The sequence below is a fragment of the Pseudonaja textilis genome, chromosome Z (assembly GCF_049901715.1).
Source record: "Pseudonaja textilis isolate UNSWEBS1 chromosome Z, rPseTex1.2, whole genome shotgun sequence".
Lineage (NCBI taxonomy): Eukaryota > Metazoa > Chordata > Lepidosauria > Squamata > Elapidae > Pseudonaja > Pseudonaja textilis.
In genome coordinates this window covers 60,030,785-60,050,553 of record NC_142008.1, presented here as the reverse complement: position 1 = coordinate 60,050,553, position 19,769 = coordinate 60,030,785, and the positions used below count along the sequence as shown (strand labels likewise).

The 19,769-nt window shown below is 41.7% G+C and overlaps 1 protein-coding gene across 46 annotated transcripts in view; it reads left to right on the top strand.

Moving 5' to 3' along the window:
• Positions 1 to 19,769, top strand: part of CLASP2 (cytoplasmic linker associated protein 2) — a 289,137-nt gene that overhangs the window by 254,279 nt on the left and 15,089 nt on the right. The gene's annotated exons all lie outside the window — the stretch shown is intronic.

Sequence of the window (19,769 nt, the reverse complement as noted above, 5' to 3'; positions counted from 1 at the left end):
ATTCCTTTATATGTTTACTTTTACTGGCAATATCTGTTGATATGAAAGAGGAGAGAGTGAGAGAATTTAAGGACAAACAAGCTTAAAATTGAAAAAATATATTTGCATCAAATGAATTTTAGAATCATAGAAAACTGATGACAGAAAAAGACCTAGTACTCCTTCGAGTACTTTGAATTTATTTTTTTCTTCTTAATTTATGTATTATTATTATATTTTTTCTTAATTTTTGACAGATGATGAATGAATGTTTGTTTATCCCAAGCATGTTTAAACTTAGTTATTGGTGATTGACTCATTATTTCCACTGGAAGTTGGTTCTAAGATTTTACTACTCTTTCTGTGAAATAATACATTCTAACTTTACTTTTGAACTTACCTCCTATAGGTTTGAAGTAATACTTCTATGTTCTTGATTTTTGATTAATACTGAAAATATTGTCTTCTAGAATCTTCACACCCTTAATATATTTAAAGGTTTCAATCATGCCCCCCGCTTTCCCTTCTGTCCTGCTGGCTGTATATATTCTTTCCTCCAATCTTTCTTGATACATTTTGTCCCTCAGACCTTGCACCATTATAACTGGATATAGTATTCCAAATGGGTCTGACTAAAGCTCTATATAGTGGGGTTAGAACCTTGTTTTTCTTGCTGGTGATCCCTCTAGCAATGTACGCTGTTTGCTCATTTTGTAGTCATCTGCTATGAACATACCTAAATCCTTTTCTTCTGTTGTTTCTTCTGCTTATACCCCCAATATTCTGCCAGAGGATTGTTTTTCATTAGGTACATGATCTTACAGTTAGAAACATTGCACTACAGTTTCCACATTTTCCACAATTTGCCAGGAATATCAAATCAATTCTGTGTTACAGATACCCCCAGGAACATCAACTCTATTCCACACTTTGGTTTTATCAGTAAAAAGTCAAGCCGAGCAAGTGCTAGCAATTTTTCTATTATATCACTTACAAATACATTGAAGGGGAAAGGGCCTAGGATTGAGCCTTGTGGTATAGCGCTTGTGACTGATCCCTTTTCAAACAGTGCTCCATTAATACTCTGGGATCTATCCCTGAGCCAACTTCTAATCCACTGAATCACCCAGCAGTTAAGCTCCAGCCTGTAAAGCCTTTTTGTGAGTTCATTATGTAGAACTATATCAAATGCTTTGCTAAAATCCAAATAGGCTATGTCCACAGCACAGCGTCATATTTGTGACATTTCTATGGACATAGCCTGTGGACATTTGTGATATAGTTTTTAAAAAGTTAATCAGATTAGTTTGACATGAACTGGACATTAACTGCCATCAGTAAAACAATGCTGTTTTGGGTCCGTTAAATTGTGTCCTTTTTTTAAAAAAAGACTACAGCTACTATAGTTAAGCTCAATAGCCTATACAGTTTCCATATTCTTTCCTATTCCCCTTCTTGTGGATAGGTACAATATTAGTTGTTTGCCAATCTTGGGAAACTTCACCTGTTAAAAAGACTGGTTAACCATTAACCATAATAACCTGGATGAAAAATTTTGAATACAATATGCAATCAGAAGATTGGGAAAGATTATGGACAAAAAATTATAAATTAACATTGGCAACCTCATATAAAGAAAATTTGTATAAAATGTTTTATCATTGCCATCCAGCACCGGTGAGATTGGCTAAAATTTATCCAAGCTTAAAATCAGAATGTTGGAAATGTAAAAAGAAACTCGGTACATTCTTTCACATGTGGTGGACCTGCCCAAAAGCGAAAGAATTCTGGAATAAGATAAAGATCTGGTTATAGGAAATAAGTCTAAGGATACCTGAAATGTTTTTACTAGGGATAACCACAGGAGAATATACAAAAGAGAATGAATGTTTAATGATACACATTTTAACAGAAGCTATGATACTATATGCTCAAAATTGGAAAATAGATAATATATCCACAGATGACATGATTATAAAAAAAAAGTAATGGATTGCGCAGAAATGAACAAATTCACAATGGAATTGCAGGAGAGGGAAGAAAAAGAATACTATATGGCCTGGGAAAAATGGTATGTCTGGTTAGACAATAGAAAGAAAATATAATGCAAAAGTAGAAGCTTTAAAGTGTAATTGTAAATAGTATGTTATGTACAGGAGAATGGTATAACTGATGTCACAAATAACTGCAAAAAATGTATATAGATATTGTTTTTAAAGATGAAAATTTAAGAAAATTTATTTTAAAAATAAAATAAAATAAAAAGACTGCTTAAACTGACCAGTTAACGGTCTAACAAGCACATCTAGAAGTTCCTTTAGAATTCTGGGATGAATACCATCAGGATCCATTGTTTTATTGTGTTTTACCTCCACCTCTAAAAACTTTGGGAAAGCAACTGCAAAGCTAGGAGTAGTATGATTCCCCCAATCAGATTTTGTTATTGGCATCTACTTGAGAAAATTGAGCAGAACAGATTAACAGAATTGGAAGGTACCTTGTAGGTCATCTAGTCCAACCCAACACCCAAGCAGGAGACCGTACACCATTTCTGACAAATGGCAGTCCAATCTCTTATTGAAAGTCTTTTTTTTTTCAAATAAGTTTTTTTTATTTTTCAATATAAACATACATACTTTGTGGGCATTGCATTGACTGGGTCAAGTCTTTCTAAGCAACAGTAACAATAATAATACAAATAAGTATGTGTAATTCTAATCTTCCAACTTCCACAACTTCAGCAATGCTAGTCTCTTTTCATAATCTATTTCTCATTTTTCCATTAGTTTGTTTAAATGTAAATAACATTTCTTTGCATCTTGTGTTTATAGTCCCTAAATACCATTATTGTTTTTAAGAGTTACACATAGTTCTACCATAACTTCAATATTCCAAATATGTAGGGTTAATAATAACGCCAAATATTGACAATATTTAATCAATCCTGGAAGTGCATCTCAAAATCCTACACAATTTCTAATCCTTAATATTTTAAAGTCATAATTATATATACTATTTTCCCTATACATATCTTCCCATTTTATTGATATGTTTTCTCATTACCCATCATCTCTTAACCTTTTTAAGATTCCATCATTTATTTATTTTTTAATCAACATTTTCTCTCTCTCTCTCTCTCTCTCGGTATCTTGTATCTCTTTTGGATTTTTTTTTGTACCTACTAAACTTCTCCTTCAGAGTACCTTTTGTCTCTTTCTTCTGTATTATTTGAATTCCCATCAACAAAACTTCTTTTGGGTTTTTTTTTAAAGAATTTTTTTCCATTTCTCTCTATTCTGTTATAAACTTTTAGGAGATTATATAATTGTCTTCTACTTATTAATCCTTTCTCCTCTTTATTGTTAACTTCTTGCATCTCATTTCGATTTTTTCTTTCCACTTCTTTTTCTAACTTCTCACTATTTCTTGAATATCATATTCTTCTTTTGCCCAATTGTTGGGTAGCTTCTACACCGATTTCTGTATCTTTAAACAATCCCCTCGTCTCCTTATTGTCTTTTATAGATTCACACATATCTTTTAACATAAACAACGATTCTTCATATAACTCTATTGTCTCTTGGAAATCCATTTTATAAAACCCCTTATTTTATGATTTGCAGCCTTATATTTTCCCAATTATTTATCTCCCAATTGTCCAAATTTTGAAGTCTTATTTAGCTGTCCTTTTTTCTTTTCTTCTGCTACTTTTCTTCTTTTATCTCATAGAATGTTCTGTTGAGTAACATTAATAATCCAAGTCCAAATCCAAATTAAGTTCAATAATCCAAGTCCACATTAGTCCACTAGATTCCTCCAATATTTCAAGTCCATAATCCAAGCTGGATTTAATAAAATGTAGTTATTTGCAAATTAGTTCCTTGTATAAATCTTCCAAAGAGCAGGAAAAAAGGCTCAATAAGTGTCTTCGAATTATCCAAGTAGTCAAACAGTAGAGTCAAGGTCAGGCCATCCTCCAGCTGTTATTGCTTCTGTTCTGTTCTGTGTACTAGGCTTTGTGTGTATTGAAATAACTTTCACTAAGTGCTGTGGTTATAATGCTGTAGTACTTCTCTTCTTCCAGTAGATGGCTCTCTTATCCCAAATCCAATTTAAATAGTCTGTCAAAAACAGCTGATTATCAGATTAAATCCAGGTAGTTTAAAGATACAAATAAACAAAGTAATTTCTCCTGGAGGTTGTTTTTCAAATTATTTGAGCTTTTTCCGAACTTTCTGTATTTTATTAGCTTCTCTTAGGCTTTTTTCACCTCTTTGTTCTCAGGGTTTTTTTCTCCATGTGTCAATTTGCTGCTTTCTTAAGCTTAGGAGTTATCTTTTAATATTCTTGTAGTTACTTCAAATCTTTAGAGTAAAAGTTGGTAGTTATTTCACCCAGCTCCAATGCTCTGTCCATACACCATTCCAGCACAAATCTTGCGGTCCCGGTTGTCCCAGCTTCGTGACTGCCAAAAAATGGCTGATGTCCCTGCTGCCATTCAGGGAGCCCTTGCTTTGGACCTAATGAGAAAATTGCGGGTTCCTTGTGAAGTGCCTCTCCTTCCTTCACTGCCCCTCCAAGGTAGCTATGACCCTGTAGGGTCTCCCGACAGCGGTTACTGGCTGGATTTTGCGGGGCTCAACAGAGCCTATCTTCCAGCCATTCTTGTCCTAACTATTTTTGTTCCCACCTTCCCCTCTTTTCTGCAACCATTAATAAAACTTATTCCAAGTATCATAATATTCTGATTCCCCCATATTTTTCAGTTCTAGAGTTAGTCTATTCAGTTCTGCACAAGCCAGTGTTTTTCTTATTATCTCTCTTTCTGGTAGTGTATTTTCATTCTTCCAAAATTGTGCATAGACCATTCTCGCCATTGTCAATAAATGTATTATTAAATATGTTATGCCTTTACTGTGACCTTCTGTCATTATTCCTAAAAGGAATAGTTCCGGCATAAATTGGATATGTTCTCCCACTATTTGCTCTACCCATGTCTGAATCTGTCGCCAATATTTCCTTGCTTGATTACATATCCACCATATGTGGTAGTATATACCTGGTAAATCCATACACTTCCAGCATTTTGGTGATTAGTTTCTAAACGTTTTAGCAAGTCTTTCTGGAGAAAGATGCCACCTGTAGAACATTTTGTAAAATTTTCCTTGTACGATGTAGCCAATGTTAATTTTCTATTTTTTCCCAAAGATTTTGCCATCTAGCCGATTCATTGTTATGTCCAAATTTTTTGGCCCATGCCACCATTGTCGTGTTTTTCCTCCAGCTTAATAAGTACCTATTTAACACCAACAATTTATCATCAGTCCCTATCAACAGTTTGTCTTATGTTGTTAACTCTCTATTAATGCCCCATACTCACATCCTGCGTATATCTCGACTGTATTTGTAAGTATGACCACCACTCCAATTCTACCCCTTGTGCTATCAATTCTAATCTGATTTTCAATTCTCCTTTCTCATTTAACGTATCTTTATATACCAAAATTTTCCCCATATTTATCAAATTTGGGTATATTAGCGCTTTTAATGTAGAGAGCCAGATAGGAGTTTCTATGTAATCTTGATGCTTAATTTTGTTCCACACCGTCAATTTATTTTTTGACAAACCACACATGCACTTCCTTGGAAGGTTGTTTCTTCTTACGTAGTTCGTTTGGATTCTGTAAATCTTGTCTATTTCGTTTAACATCTCTTCTTTCTCTATTCCAAGCGCCTTTGCCATCAATTCTGCCCTAGTATCCCCCCTTCTTTCACATTTTGAAATTGCAGAAAATGTGCCGTTTTCTCTGATTCTAAAAGCAGTACCATTGTCTCTAATTCCTTGTTTGCCTGTATCAGTTTGACTCTCAATTCATCTACTCTTTTTTCTTCTTTCTCCATTCTACCTTCTATCTCCTGTAGTTTCTGTTCATTCTTAATCATCTGTTCTTGAAAATTTTCAAATTTCTCATCCATCTTCTGTATTTTTTCTTTTAGTTCTCCAGTGTCATTCCTCACTTCTCCGATCTCTTTTTTCATCTCATCATGGCTCCTAGCTATCACTTCCTGCATTGATTGCAGTATGGCTTGTAAGTCTTTGAATGAATTGGATCTCTCTCTCTCTCTGTAACACATCCTCAATTGACCTCTGATTTGAAGGGAAGACATCTGGGAGGCTAGCTTCTTCCCTGTCCCAATCTTTGTTAATTTGTAATGCTTGTTATCTTTAACCATTTAACTACCAATTTATATACTTTCCAGCACTCCCACCTTTCCTTTTCCCCTGTAGACCCCTCCAGTACTTATTCACACTTAGACAATCAATAAATCACTATTAGCCAAACTATATCAGCCAACCTTCCCTTTCCTTCTGATATCTCTATTAACTTTACATCTAAGTTTAATAAAGGTTATAATCTTATTTATAGTGATAATAATTAAATATTAATATAAGTAGAAATGTATAATAAATCTATAATATTGGTGATGTGTATAAAGATAGTATCAATAAAGCTTTATATTATAATTATAATATATAAGAGTAATTATGATAACAGTCCTATATAGTAATAATCCTATATATTAACAATAATGTCTTGGTGGTAGTCAAAATAACAGTAATAACAATTACTATAATAGCGATAGTATCAATAGTACCATGGCAATAATATCAATACTGATGACTGGCAGTAGTAATAGTAATGGTGATAGTATCAGGTAATGACCAGGGAGAATCAATCTTGTAGGTATCATTTATAATTTGATCCAAAAGAGCACCCTTTCACCTTGATTTCCTTTATCACTGTCGAGGCTTAGTTTCTTTATTGAGTTATTAAATGTCTGTATGTTCCATAGTCATTAAGTAAATTTCCCAAGTTCTAATTAGCTGCAGCAGTCTTTGATTATCTTTGATTTGTAGCCTTACTATAGTTACGTTCTTTGTCTTATAAAACTCCTAAATGTCCACCACACTAACAGGTTGTAGAATGCACTTTTACTAAATGTATAGGTGGAGAAGATGAGATGTCCCCCTTTTGTCTCCTGTCAAAATGCACTGTTGGGGAGAGCCATTTTAACTGCCCCATTTCACCCTCATTTTCAGTCTTTTAAGGTTATATTTCACCTAATATCACCAAAATCAGATTCCTTTATGGCTTTAGCAGAAAAGAGTTCAATCAGTGTTCACTATGAGATTCGGTTTAAATTCCATTGCCACTACCACACTCTTTTAGATCTTCTCTCTTGATGGCCTCTGGCATTGCTCAGCCCTTTTTTCTTGCTGCTGTAGTGATTGGGGGGAGGGATAATGTCCACCCCCTTTCCTTGCTTAAACTCCTTGATCTCCTAAGCCAAATTGGGGGGGGTAACACTCTCTTCTGATCTCAACAAGATCAGAACCTGCTAATGCCAGAGTCGGTGCAACCGTTTCTTCTGCTAATCCGCTGCTTGTTCTGGCCAGCTGTCAACACTCCGGTTCGGCCACTACAGATCATCTTCTTCTACGCCTGGGTTAAGAAGGAATTTTTTTTCTGACCCATACCATGGACCGCCATCCAGGCGCGATTGCCAAGCTTCCCTTCCTCTCGTGGTAGTCCCTCCAAGACACCTTCAGCTTTCAGGAAGCCCTCCAGACGCTAGAAATCAGCTGTACTCTGCGGAGCTCTCTGCTCACACAGCTATTCAGGCTGACAACTAGCCCAACCTCCAAAGCTCCCACAACTTCTGAAGGCAAGCTGTTCCATTGGTTGATTGTTCTCACTGTCAGAAAATTTCTTCTTTCCAGGTTAAATCTCTCCTTGTTCAGTTTCCATCCATTATTCCTTGTCTGGCCTACAGGTGCTTTAGAACCCCTTCCTCTCTGTGGCAGCTCCCAAATATTGGAACACTGTTATCATGTCTCCTCTGTATCTTCTCTTCATTAGACTTACCATGCCCAATTCCTTTAACCGTTCTTCATATGTTTTAGCCTCCATTCCCATAATCATCCTGCTTGCTCTCCTCTACACTTTTTCTAGAGTCTCAACATCTTTTTTATAGTGTGACCAAAACTGGATGCAGTACTTTAGGTATGGTCTTACTAAGGCTTCATAGAGTGGTATTAGTACCTTACTTGATCTTGATTGTATTTTTCTGTTAATGCAACTTAGGATTGCATTGCCTTTTTTGGCTGCCACTGCTGACTCATATTAAGTTGGTTATCCACTAAGACTCTAAGTTCTGTCTCATAATTACTGCTTGTCATGTCCCTGGTGGAGACTGACTCTGAGGGAGAGGAGGAACAGCTGACAGGGAGTGGAAGTGTGGCTCCAGAGGTTGTGGAGGAGGGTGGGGAAGGGCAGAGGCTGACTGGGCAGTCAGAGAAAGAACCAGGTCCATTCCCTTTGCATCCTAGGACATGCAGGGAGGAAAGGGAAAGGCAACAACTTGGCTTATGAGAGAGGAAGCGGCCATGATCCTCCTCATTGGTTGCAGCTTGGGAGACTAGTATATAAGGGAGACGATTACAACACAGCGTTGCCAGAAGCAAAGTGTGTGTTATTTTGGGCTGAAGTTATCTTGGTTGATGTCCTTCCAACAGACTGTGCCTTGTTATCTCCTTGAATTTGGTAATTACTTATCCTGGTCCGTTGTGGAAATTTCATCCTTTTAGTTTGTTTGGTGGTTTATTTCACTTCTGTTTGCTCATTAAGTTCAGACTGTATGGCTTTCTTTTGAAAACTATTTTTGAGTACATTTTATCTCCAACTGAGAATTATTGGACAGTGGGGCCAAGTTGGAAGCATTAAAGGACATTTACTTACGTTTTGGATTTTTTTACATTTGTGTTTTTCTCTGGGTCATCACATTTTGTCTCCAGCTCCCCCTTCAATTTGCTTCTGCTGTTTGTGGAGTGACCATGGATCAGCTCAGAGCAGACAATGCCCAGTTAAGCCAGCAAGTGGCTCTTTTGACTGTGCAGGTTGTGCAGATGCAAGCTGTCCGGCCATGCCGCAAGTGCCCAGTAGCAGTGCTGAATAAATTTGATGGATCGTTGGCTCACTTTCCAGCATTTTTTGGGCAGTGCCAGCTCTATATGAGCCTTCAACCAGAGGACTTCACCACTGACCGGGATAAGGTGGAGTTTTTGATTAGTTTGTTGTCAGGCTCTGCAGCACATTGGGCAACTCCTCTGTTGACCCAGCCCAACCAGGTGTTGGACAATTATTCCGAGTTTTGCCATCAGTTCCAGGCCATGTTTGAGGACCCTGTTTGGGCCCAAATAGCAAACAGACGTTTGAGAGAATTGAAGCAGGGGCGTGGCTCACTCACGGATTATATTGCTAGCTTTCGGGTGGTCTCTCAGGACTTACAATGGAATGAGGCAGCACTGCTAGACCAGTTCCAGGAGGGTTTGTCACCGGAGCTCCTGGACGAGTTGGCGTGCACTGAATGCCCTCATATCCTGCAGGAGCTCATGCATCTGTGTCTTCTTATCGATGCTAGGCTTCAGTAGCAATGGGTGCAACGATGGACGGAAACTGCATCCATTCCCAGCAAGACAGCACCCCTGATGGAAGTGCCTCTGGAAGAGCCCATGCAGTTGGGGGCTGCCCGCCCTCACCTGACCCAAGCGGAAAAGGATAGGCATCGTCGTGATGGTTTATGCCTCTATTGTGGCAATCGAGGCCATTTTGTGGCTGTGTCCTGCTAAGACACCCACAGCAGCAACATCAGCAGTGGTGGGAAACAAGCATTGCCCGGCCTATGGAGGTCTGTAGGTCAGGTTCCAAGGTCCTTAGGCCCGCTATCTTTGCCCTCTTCACCATCCTTGCCATCTTTGACACCTTCAACATCTCCACCCCAGTCATTGATGAAGCATCTTGTGCTGACAATGAGTGTGTTCGTGCCTGGTCAGGGAGCAGTAGAGACCCAAGCCTTGGTTGATTCAGGGGTCACGGCCAATTTCATGGACGCTCATTTTGTTGAGCAGTAGTTCATTCCCCAGCAACAGGTGTCCCCGCCAGTAATGGTGGAGACGATTGATGATCGGCCCCTTTGTTCAGGACCTGTGGTTGCTGCAACCAAACCACTTCACATGCGTATTGGGTAGCATGTGGAGGAAGCCGCAGTACCTGCATTGCTGCAGTACCTCATTTTCCAGTGGTGCTGGGTTTGGAATGGTTACAGGCCTATGATCCACAGGTTGTCTGGAGCTGTGCAGTTTCTTGATAGGAAGTGTGCCAACCATTATTTGCACTCCTGTGCAAGGGGTGCGGCTACACCCATGGATTTGGATCTACCTGCGGAGTTGGTGGACTTTGCTGATGTGTTTGGGGAGAAGGAGGTGGATCAGTTGCCTCTGCATCGGTCGTATGACTGTCCAATTGACTTGTTGCCCGATGCAAAATTTCCGGTGGGTTGTATATACTCCCTGTCAGAACCGAAGTTGGCCGTGTTGCGGGATTTTATTGACAAGAACCTCCAGAAAGGGTTTATCTGGCCTTCTACCTCCCCGTTGGCTGCACCAGTGCTTTTTGTTAAAAAGAAATCGGAGCTACGTCTGTGCTGTGATTACCGCAAGTTGAATGCAATAATAGTACAGAATCGGTACCTGCTTCCCCTCATCCCTGAACTGATTGAATGGCTTCATCAAGCTAAAATCTTCATGAAGTTGGACTTGCATGGGGCCTACAACCTGGTTCACATTCTTGCAGGGGACTAGTGGAAGATGGCTTTCTGGACAAGGTATGGTCATTTTTAGTATACCGTGATGTCTTTTGGATTAATCAACGCTCCAGCTGTGTTCATGCATTTCATGCATGATGTCTTCCGTGATTTATTGGATCAGTTCGTGGTTATTTATCTAGATGACATTTTAATTTACTCTGCCTCCCTGCAGGAACACTGGCAACATATGCGGTTGGTATTGCAACGCTTGCGCGATAACCATCTGTTCGCTAAGTGTAAGAAGTATCAGTTTGCACAAAGTACGATCGACTTCTTGGGTCATCGTATTTCACCTGCAGGGGTGAAAATGGACCTGGAAAAAGTCAAGTCATTACAGGCATGGAAACTTCCACAGCAGGTTAAGGATGTGCAGCAATTGTTGGGGTTCACATACTACTACCACACATTTATTCCCCACTTTGCTGCCTTGACTACTCCCCTTTCTAATCTGCTCAAGAAAAGGGAGAAGTTCCATTGGGGTGCTGAGGAGCAGGTAGCTTTCAAAACCCTGAAGGTCACCTTTTCTTCTGAACCTATGCTCAAACACCTGATCCATTCCAGCCATTTGTGGTAGAAACAGATGCTTCCAATGTGGCTGTTGGTGTGCTGCTCTTCCAGGCCTATGCTCCCATAGGCACCTTGTCCCCTTGCACTTATCATTCCCGAAAGCTGTCAGGTCCAGAGCGCAACTATACAATTTGGGACAAGGAGCTATTGGTGGTTAAGGTCGCTTTTGAGACATGGCAGCACCACCTGGAGGGGGCTGGTCACCAGATTGAGGCTCGGAAGGATCATCCCAATTTGGAACACCTATGTACAGCTCAGACATTGAACCAACGTCAGGTGAGATGGTCATTGTTCTTTGCCCAATTTGATTTCCGGGTGACCTATGTTCCAAGTGGGTAGAATCAACATGCTGACGCACTATCCCAGAAGCTCGAGTATACCCGAAGGGAGGACAAAATCTTGCCCCGGACAGTGATTCTGTTGAAGCGGTTTGCGGCCACCGAGGAACCTGTGGACCTTCGAGTGAGGATTCAGGAGGCGCAGCAGCAGGATCCATTTGTGGCAGCTCGGTGTCGAGAACTGGGTGGGAATGGGAGACAAGAGACTCCTTGGGCATATATTGGGGACCTGTTGCAGTTCCATGATCACATTTACGTGCCTGGAGGTCCTCTTCGTGGCCTTATCCTACGTCAATGTCATGATAGTCCAGTGGTGGGACACTTGGGGTGTTCAAAATACTGCACCTCATCTCAAGGACATTTTGGTGGCCGAGACTTAAGCATGATGTGTCAGCATATGTGACATTCTGTGGGAACTGTTGACAGGCCAATATGCTTCTGGTGCGCCCCCTGGTCTCTTGCGGCCATTACCCACACCAGGAAGACCCTGGGGGCAGTCTCATTGGACTTTATCACTGCGTTGCCACCATCAAAGGGTGCTACAACCATTTTGGTGGTGGGGGATATGCTGACTAAAATGGCCCACTTTATTCCATTTTATCCTACGGGCAGGATAACAGCCCAGTTGTTTATCTCCCATGTATTCCGGGTGCATAGGTTACCAGATCGAATAGTATCAGATCAAGGGGTACAATTTACAACATGCTTCTAGCAGACCCTACTCGCAGAACTGCAGGTTCAGGCGTGTCTGTCATCCGCCCATCACCCCGAAACTGATGGGGGGGACAGAGACGGTGAATGCTATTTTGGAACAATACCTCCGCTGTTTCAGCAATACTGAACAAGACAATTGGGTGGAATTGGGTGGAAGTGTCCCTGTTCTTTGCCAATTATGGTTTTCATCCAGACCTTTTTCCTTTAGCCCCATCTGACTCCCCAGTTCTGGCAGTGGATACGTTTTTGCAAGAGTTAAATGCCGTGCACCACATGATCCAAGACCAACTAGAGAGAGCCAAGGAGGACTACAAATGCTTTGCAGACCAACTTCGTCGTGATGTTACACCTTTAGTGGTAGCCGTTCGGGTTTGGCTCTCTACCCAGTACTTGCCGACGACATGGCTATCAAAAAAGTTCTATCACTGTTACTTGGGACCTCTTCCGGTCGAGGAAGTGATCAATCCTTAGCTTTTTGCCTCTCCCTGCCACGGACCATGTATATCCATCATGTTTTTCATCACTTCCTGTTAGTCCTTATATCAACTGACAGCCCGCATAGACCAACTCCACCACCACCGGGCCTGGTAGCCCCTCAGGGAGAGGTGGAGTACGAAGTGGATAACATCCAAGCTTCACGCCAGTTGCGGGGCCAATTTCAATATTTGGTGGCATGGAAAGGTTATGGACCAGAGAACTTCACCTTGGTTGATGCCACTGATGTTCATGCTCCTCATTTGGTCCACGACTTCCACGCTCAGTTTCCTCAATGTCCTCGTCCGCCTGGTCCTGGGGGATGGGGCCCTGCAGGGGGGATAGTGTCATGCCCCTGGTGGAGACTGACTCTGAGGGAGAGGAGGAACAGCTGACAGGGAATGGAAGTGTGGCTCTGGAGGTTGTGGAGGAGGCTGAGGAAAGGTAGAGGCTGGCTGGGCAGTCAGAGGAGGACCCAGGCCCATCCCCTATCCATCCTAAGGCACTCAGGGAGAAGAGAATAAGGGAGAGACTTGGTCTGCTCGGCAGGAGAGGGCATGGATCCTCTTCATGAGCTGCAGGTGTGAGAATTGCATAAGAGTTTGGACCTGTGTTCTGGCAAACGCTAGAGACAAAGCATGTTTTATTTTGGTTTGAGGTTATCTTGGTTGGCGTCCTTCCAACAGACTGTGCCTTGTTATCTCCTTGAATTTGGTAAATACTTCTCCTGTTCCTGTTGTTCTCCTGTTGTAGAAATTTCATCATTGTAGTTTGTTTGGTTTTTATTTTCACCTCTAGCTGCTCATTAAATTTGGGCTGTATTGCTTTCTTTTGAAGACTTGAGTACGTTTTATCTCCAACTGAGAATTATTGAACAGTGGAGCCAAATTGGAGGCATTAAAGGACATTCATTTACGTTTTGGATTTTGTTACATTTGTGTTACACTCTGGATCATCACACTGCTATTAAACGTGGTTTCACCCAGCCTATATGTGTACTTTTGGTTTTTCTTGCCTAAGTGTAGGACTTGTCCAGGGGTGGGATTCTACCAGTTTGGCCTGGTTCTATAAATCATTTGTTACCATTCCTGGTAGTTCGGAGAACCGGTAAATCGGGCCTCTGACTGACCCCGCCCCTCTCCCACTGCTTCTCTGCTCCCTGCCCAATCAGTCCCTATCGCGCATGTGCAACATCGTGCGCATGTGCAACAAACTGCAGACTGCTTTTGCCCACTTGCCAGACCAGCCATTGCTGCCTGCCTTTCACTGTGGCCCTGCCCAATATGATGATCTCCCTGGGTAAGTGCAAGCCCCGGTCATTTTTCCCCCACTACTTGCCTTTTGTTTCGCCCCTTCCCTCCCCCCACCATTTGCATTTTGCCGCTACTGCTGGTCACCTTTCCCCCACCACCACCACTTGTCTTCCGCTGGGGAATACGTGGAGAGGCTCTTGTTCACTCTGGCCTGGTTCAGGTCAGCAGCTGCTTAACTCATCTGCTGCTCCAGCTGGGAGAGCGAGGGAGCCTTTCCCAAGAGCGAAAAGCTTGCAAGTCCCCCTCCCTTCGGAACGGCTCCCGTGCAGCAGAGAAGCAGCCCTCTCTGCTGCCCAGAAGCTGTTTCCACCCAAAGTTGCTGCCTTTGGCCCCTCATCCCAACTCAGTGGAGTCCGCACCAGCCCAGAGTGAAGCCAGCCTCTTTGAGCTCTCTTACACCTCTTGCTTGCCGCCAATCCCTGCCGGAGCCTTTAGACAGGTTCAGATGATCTAAATCCTTTGCAGGGAGTTAGCAGCGTGGCGGGATGGTGAGAGCTATGGCAGTGAAGTGGAGGGCAGAAGGCGGCTTGCAAGACAGTCCTTCCCGGGGGGGGGGGGAGCTTGATCTGGGTATGGGATAAATAAGCAAAGCGAAATGAGCCAGCCCGCCTGGCTGTCAATTCGGCCATGGTGGCTGGGAGAGAAGAGAATGTTCTCCTTTTCCCCTTGGTGCTGCCGTGGCTGAATCCTGCTGGGGGAATGCCCTCCCAGGGTAATACCCCACCATTGCCTCCCTGATGTGCTCTGCTGCCGCTGCCACCGAAGCCATCCAAGAAACCTCCCTGCCACCAGTGCGGTTCCAGGACATGCTGCCACCGCTCAACTTCCACCACCACTCACTTTTTGCAGCAAAGGCTGCCACCAAAGCTGTCCAAGGAAATTCCCCACCACCAGTGTAAATCCAGGATGCACTGCCACCTCTCTCTCTCCCTCAAAGCCATGGCTGGGTCAAACCAGCAAGCTTTCCTTGGCGCTTTTTGCTGCTTCTTTCATTTCTTTGTTTTGTAATCCAGACTGGCTGAACAACAATCACCAGCCATGGTGGAAGCATTCCTTTGGGTGACCCTCCTCCTCCTCCCCCTCTTCCTCCTCGTCTTGAGACCGGCAGCTGTGGTGGGGCGGGGCAGGGGGTTGCACATGCACAGTGAGACACTCCTCAAGTGAGTGCTAAAGCACAGCAAAACCGGTCACAGGGGGGCGGCTGATCGCTTGAGGGTCTCTCCATGTGCGTGCACCTCCCTGCCCCACCACAGCCGCCGGTCACGAGAGGAGGAGAAGGGTTGCCCGAAGGGACGCTTCCACTGTGGCTGGTGATCGTTGTTCAGCCAGTCTGGATTCCAAAAAGAAGAAATGAAAGAAGTAGTGAAGAGCACAAAGGACAGCTTGCTGGCTTGGCCTAGTCGGCTTTGAGAGAGAGAGACAGAGACAGAGACACAGAGAAAGAGAGACAGAGACAGAGAGAAGGAGAGAGAGGGGGGAAGATAGGGAGAGGTGCAGAGAGAGGCATACACAGAGAGAGATCTGGGTGTGTGGGAGAGCCATAGAGAGACAGAGGGGGAAAGAGGGGGGAGAGAGAGAGAGAAGAAAGAAAAGACAGAGAAAAGAGAAGGAAAGAAAAAAGAGAAAGGAAGAAAAGGGAGAGACAAAGAAAGGGAGAGATGGAAGGAAGGGACAAAGAAAGAAAAAGAAAGAGAGGGAGGGAGGTGAAAGTGAATGAGACATGGATTGATAGAGGAGGGAGGGAGGGAGAGAGAAAAAAAGGAGAGGGAGAAAGGACACAAACTCTGGCTTCAGAAGACTTTGAAACAGCATAGCAATTTAGGGCTAGAAGAGATCTTGGAGGTCATCTTCTAGTCCAACCCCTGCTCCAGCAAGAGATCCTTACAGAATCATAGAATAGGAGGGTTAGAAAGGAGAGGAAGAGGAAGGGAGAGAGAGAGAGAGAGAGAGCGGGAGAGAGAGAGAAAAGAAAGAAAGAAAAGAAAGAAAGAGAAAGAAAGAAAGAAAGAAAGAAAGAAAGAAAGAAAGAAAGAAAGAAAGAAAGAAAGAAAGAGGAAGGGAGAGAAAGAAAGAAAGAAAGAGCAAAAAAGAAAAAGGATGGGAGAGAAAAAGAAAGGAAGGAAGAAAGAAAGAAATAGGAAGGAAGAAGGGGAGAGAGAAAACTCTGCTATTATTTTTTATTGTTCCATTATTTATCATATATTAATATTTTACACTGTCCCTACACCTAGAGTGATTTTACTGCCTTTCTTTTGCCCATATATTTTTCAGGGTTTACGTGTCTATAATCCAGAGCATAAATACATGTGTGTTTAACAGAGTTGAAAGGGACCATGGAGGTCTTGTAGTCCAACCCCCTGTTCAGGCAGGAAAACTGAGAATGCCAAACTCTGAGAAGAGGTCCTGGGAAAGGTCTCAGAATAACAGAATAACACTTAGAAGGGACCTTGGGGGGAACCGTATTCCATTTCAGAGAAATGGCTGTCCAGTCTTTTCTTACAAACCTCGAGTATTGAATAAATCCGAAAAATGTTGGAAATGTCATCAGACACCTGGCTCATATGTGGTGGACTTGTGCAGATGCTAAAAAATACTGGACTAAAATCCACATGTGGTTAGAAAAAATGGACAAAACATATAGACTTGAAACCAGAGATATTTTTATTGGGAATTTTACCTGAAATATATAGTAAAGACTTGAAATACATTGTAAATGTATTAACAGCGGCTAGGATTGTATTTGCTAAAAACTGGAAAAATGAGAAAATACCATCACAGGAGGAAATCAAGAAAATATTGGAATGTGCTGAAATGAGTAGATTGACATTTGAAATTAGAGAACAAGAGGACAAACAATTTTATAAAATTTGGGATCTATTCTATCAATGGTTAGACAATAAAATACAGTAATGAAATACATAGACTTTTAGAAAATAAGAAATATATAAAGATGTACTTTTTTCTTATTATATCTACAAAATGATTTTAGGATAGATTTGGGATGATAATATGAACTGTTATAAAATAAACTAAGCAAATTATGATTATCCTGTAAAACATGAATGAATAAAAGTATAGTCAAATGATTGATTAATAATGATACTAAGATATTTAATTTTTGATTGACAATATGAGATCATATGCAATGTAATTGTAATTGAAGACTATGAAGTGGAAGCACAAAATAATTTGTAAACCAACCGGCACATTGTATGTACACCTATGGAAGATAGCTTGATGTTTTTATGTTTTGTTTGTTTATGTTTGTTTTTAAAAACCAATAAAATTTAAAAGAAAAGAAAAATCTTGAGTGTTGGAGCACCCAGAACTTCTGGTGGCAAGCAGTTCCACTGGTTAATTGTTCTCACTGTCAGTAAGTTTCTCCTTAGTCTTAGCTTGCTTCTCTCTTTGTTCAGTTTCCATCCATTGCTTCTTGTTTGCCTTCTGGTGCTTTGGAAAATACATTGTTCCCCCTCTTTATGGCAGCCCCTTAAAAGCCTGTTGCCTGTCACACTCTTGAGCAAAGCATGTGAGCCAGTTCCTCCTTTCAGTGGTCCATGAAAGTACATCTATAGTACGTAGATAATAAAGTCAAAAATGGTGAACAACATTTTTATAGAACTATAAAGTTGAGGCTGAGTGTGACAAGGAAGGACTGGGAGGGGAGGGGCCAGGCGAGGCACCCCTTGATGTGAGTGACATTGAGTTGGTCACGCCCACATAGTCACATGACCACCAAGCCACACCCACACAATCAGGTAAAGCCACACCCAGCCAGCAAGCCACACCGACAAAATTAAGCCACGCCCACAGAACTGGTTCTTAAGAAATTTGAATCCCACCACTGGACTTGTCTCTACTATGAATTTCATTTTGTTAATAGGGCCCAGTGTTCAAGTCTGTCAAGATCCATCTGGATTTTGAGCCTACTTTCTAGGGCCCTACTGCACACGTGCCAGAAGTAGCACACAGAGCCATCTCTCTGGACACGCCAGTTGTCGCCCATTGCTCTCCCAGTTTCCGGTGCACATATGCACACTGGCCAGCTGGTCTTCGCATGTGCATCCATGCCAGAAACCGGAACACCAGGTGGCGCACCAGAAACAGGAAGCTCAGCTTCTCGGTGCACACATGCACACCAGGGAGCTGCTCTTCCGGTTTCTGGTGCTGCTGCACGTGCACTCCTATTTGAGCACTCGGTGCCAAAAAGGTTTGCCAACTCTGTTCGAGGATGTTAGCTATTCCTGCCAGCTTAGTATCATCTGCAAATTTGGTAACTTCCCCTTCTATTCCCTCATCTAAGTAGTTTATAAAGATATTGAAGAGTTCCGGACCTAAGACAGAACCTTGTGACACCCCACTGCTTACTTCCCTCCATGTAGACTCAGACCCATTAAGGACTACTCATTGAGTATGATTTGTCAACCAGTTGCGAATCCATCTGGTAGTGATGTTATCTATCTCATTTTTTTCTAGCTTACCAAAAAGTAGTTTGTCATCCACTTCGTTGAATGCCTTGCTGAAGTCTAAATATATTATGTCCACAGTATTTCTCTGGTCTACTAATTTAGTCACTATGTTAAAGAATGAAATAAGATTGGTTTGGCATGATCTGTTTTTAACAAACCCATTCTGACTGCTAGTTATTGCTTTGCTTGTTTCTAGATGTTGACAGATCTGTTTTTTATTATCTTTTCCAGTATCTTCCTGGGTATTGATGTTGGGGGTAGTTTCCTGGGTCTGTTTTTCTTCCTTTTTTTGAAGATGGAAACCGCATCAGCTCTTTTCCAGTCTCTGGTAGTTCCCCAGTACTGCAGGATTTTAGAAAGATGTGGTATAGTGGTTCTGAGATGACCTCTGCCAACTCCTTTAGAACTCGGGATGTAATCCATCAGGTCCCGATGATTTGTGTTCATCAAGATCAGACAGGTGTTATCTTACTAATTCTTTGCTTATTTTAACTTTTATTTCTAGTCTATCTTTTACAGTTATGTTTTTGGTCATTTGGGCTATAATTTCTTTTTTGTGAAGACCGATGCAAAGATTTAGTTAAGCAGCTCTGCTTTCTCTCTGTTGCTTGTTACTTGCTCACCGTCTTCTCTTTAGTGAACCAACTGTTCCTTGATTTCTTTCTTGTTATTTATATGTTGGAAGAAACTTTTTTTATTATCTTTGACTTTTGTTGCAAGTCTTTGTTCGTTCTGAGCCTTTGCTTTCCTGACTTCGTCTTTGCAGATTCTGGCTATCTGCTGATATTCTGCCTTAGTTGTGTGTCCCTCTTTCCATTTTTTGTATTTGTCCTTTTTGTCTTTCAATTTGTCAGAGATCTCTTTGTGCAGCCATGCTGGTTTCTTCTTGGATTTCTTGTTTTTCTTTCTCTGTGGTATTGTGCTGATGTGGGCTTTTATGATCATACTTTTCAGAGTTTCTCAAAACTTCTTGAGTGGTTTTCTCCTTTAAGATTTTCATCGAAGAAATCTTTCCCAAGTTCTCTCTAAGTATATTAAAATCAGCTCTTTTAAAATCTAAGACTCTGGTGTCATTAAGTTCTATTGCTTGTATTTGTGTTATTTTGAATTCCAATATGACACAGTCACTCTCACCCAAGGTTCCTGTAGTTTCAACTCCGTCTATCATTTCTTCTCTGTTTGTAAGAATTAAGTCCAGTATGGCTGTC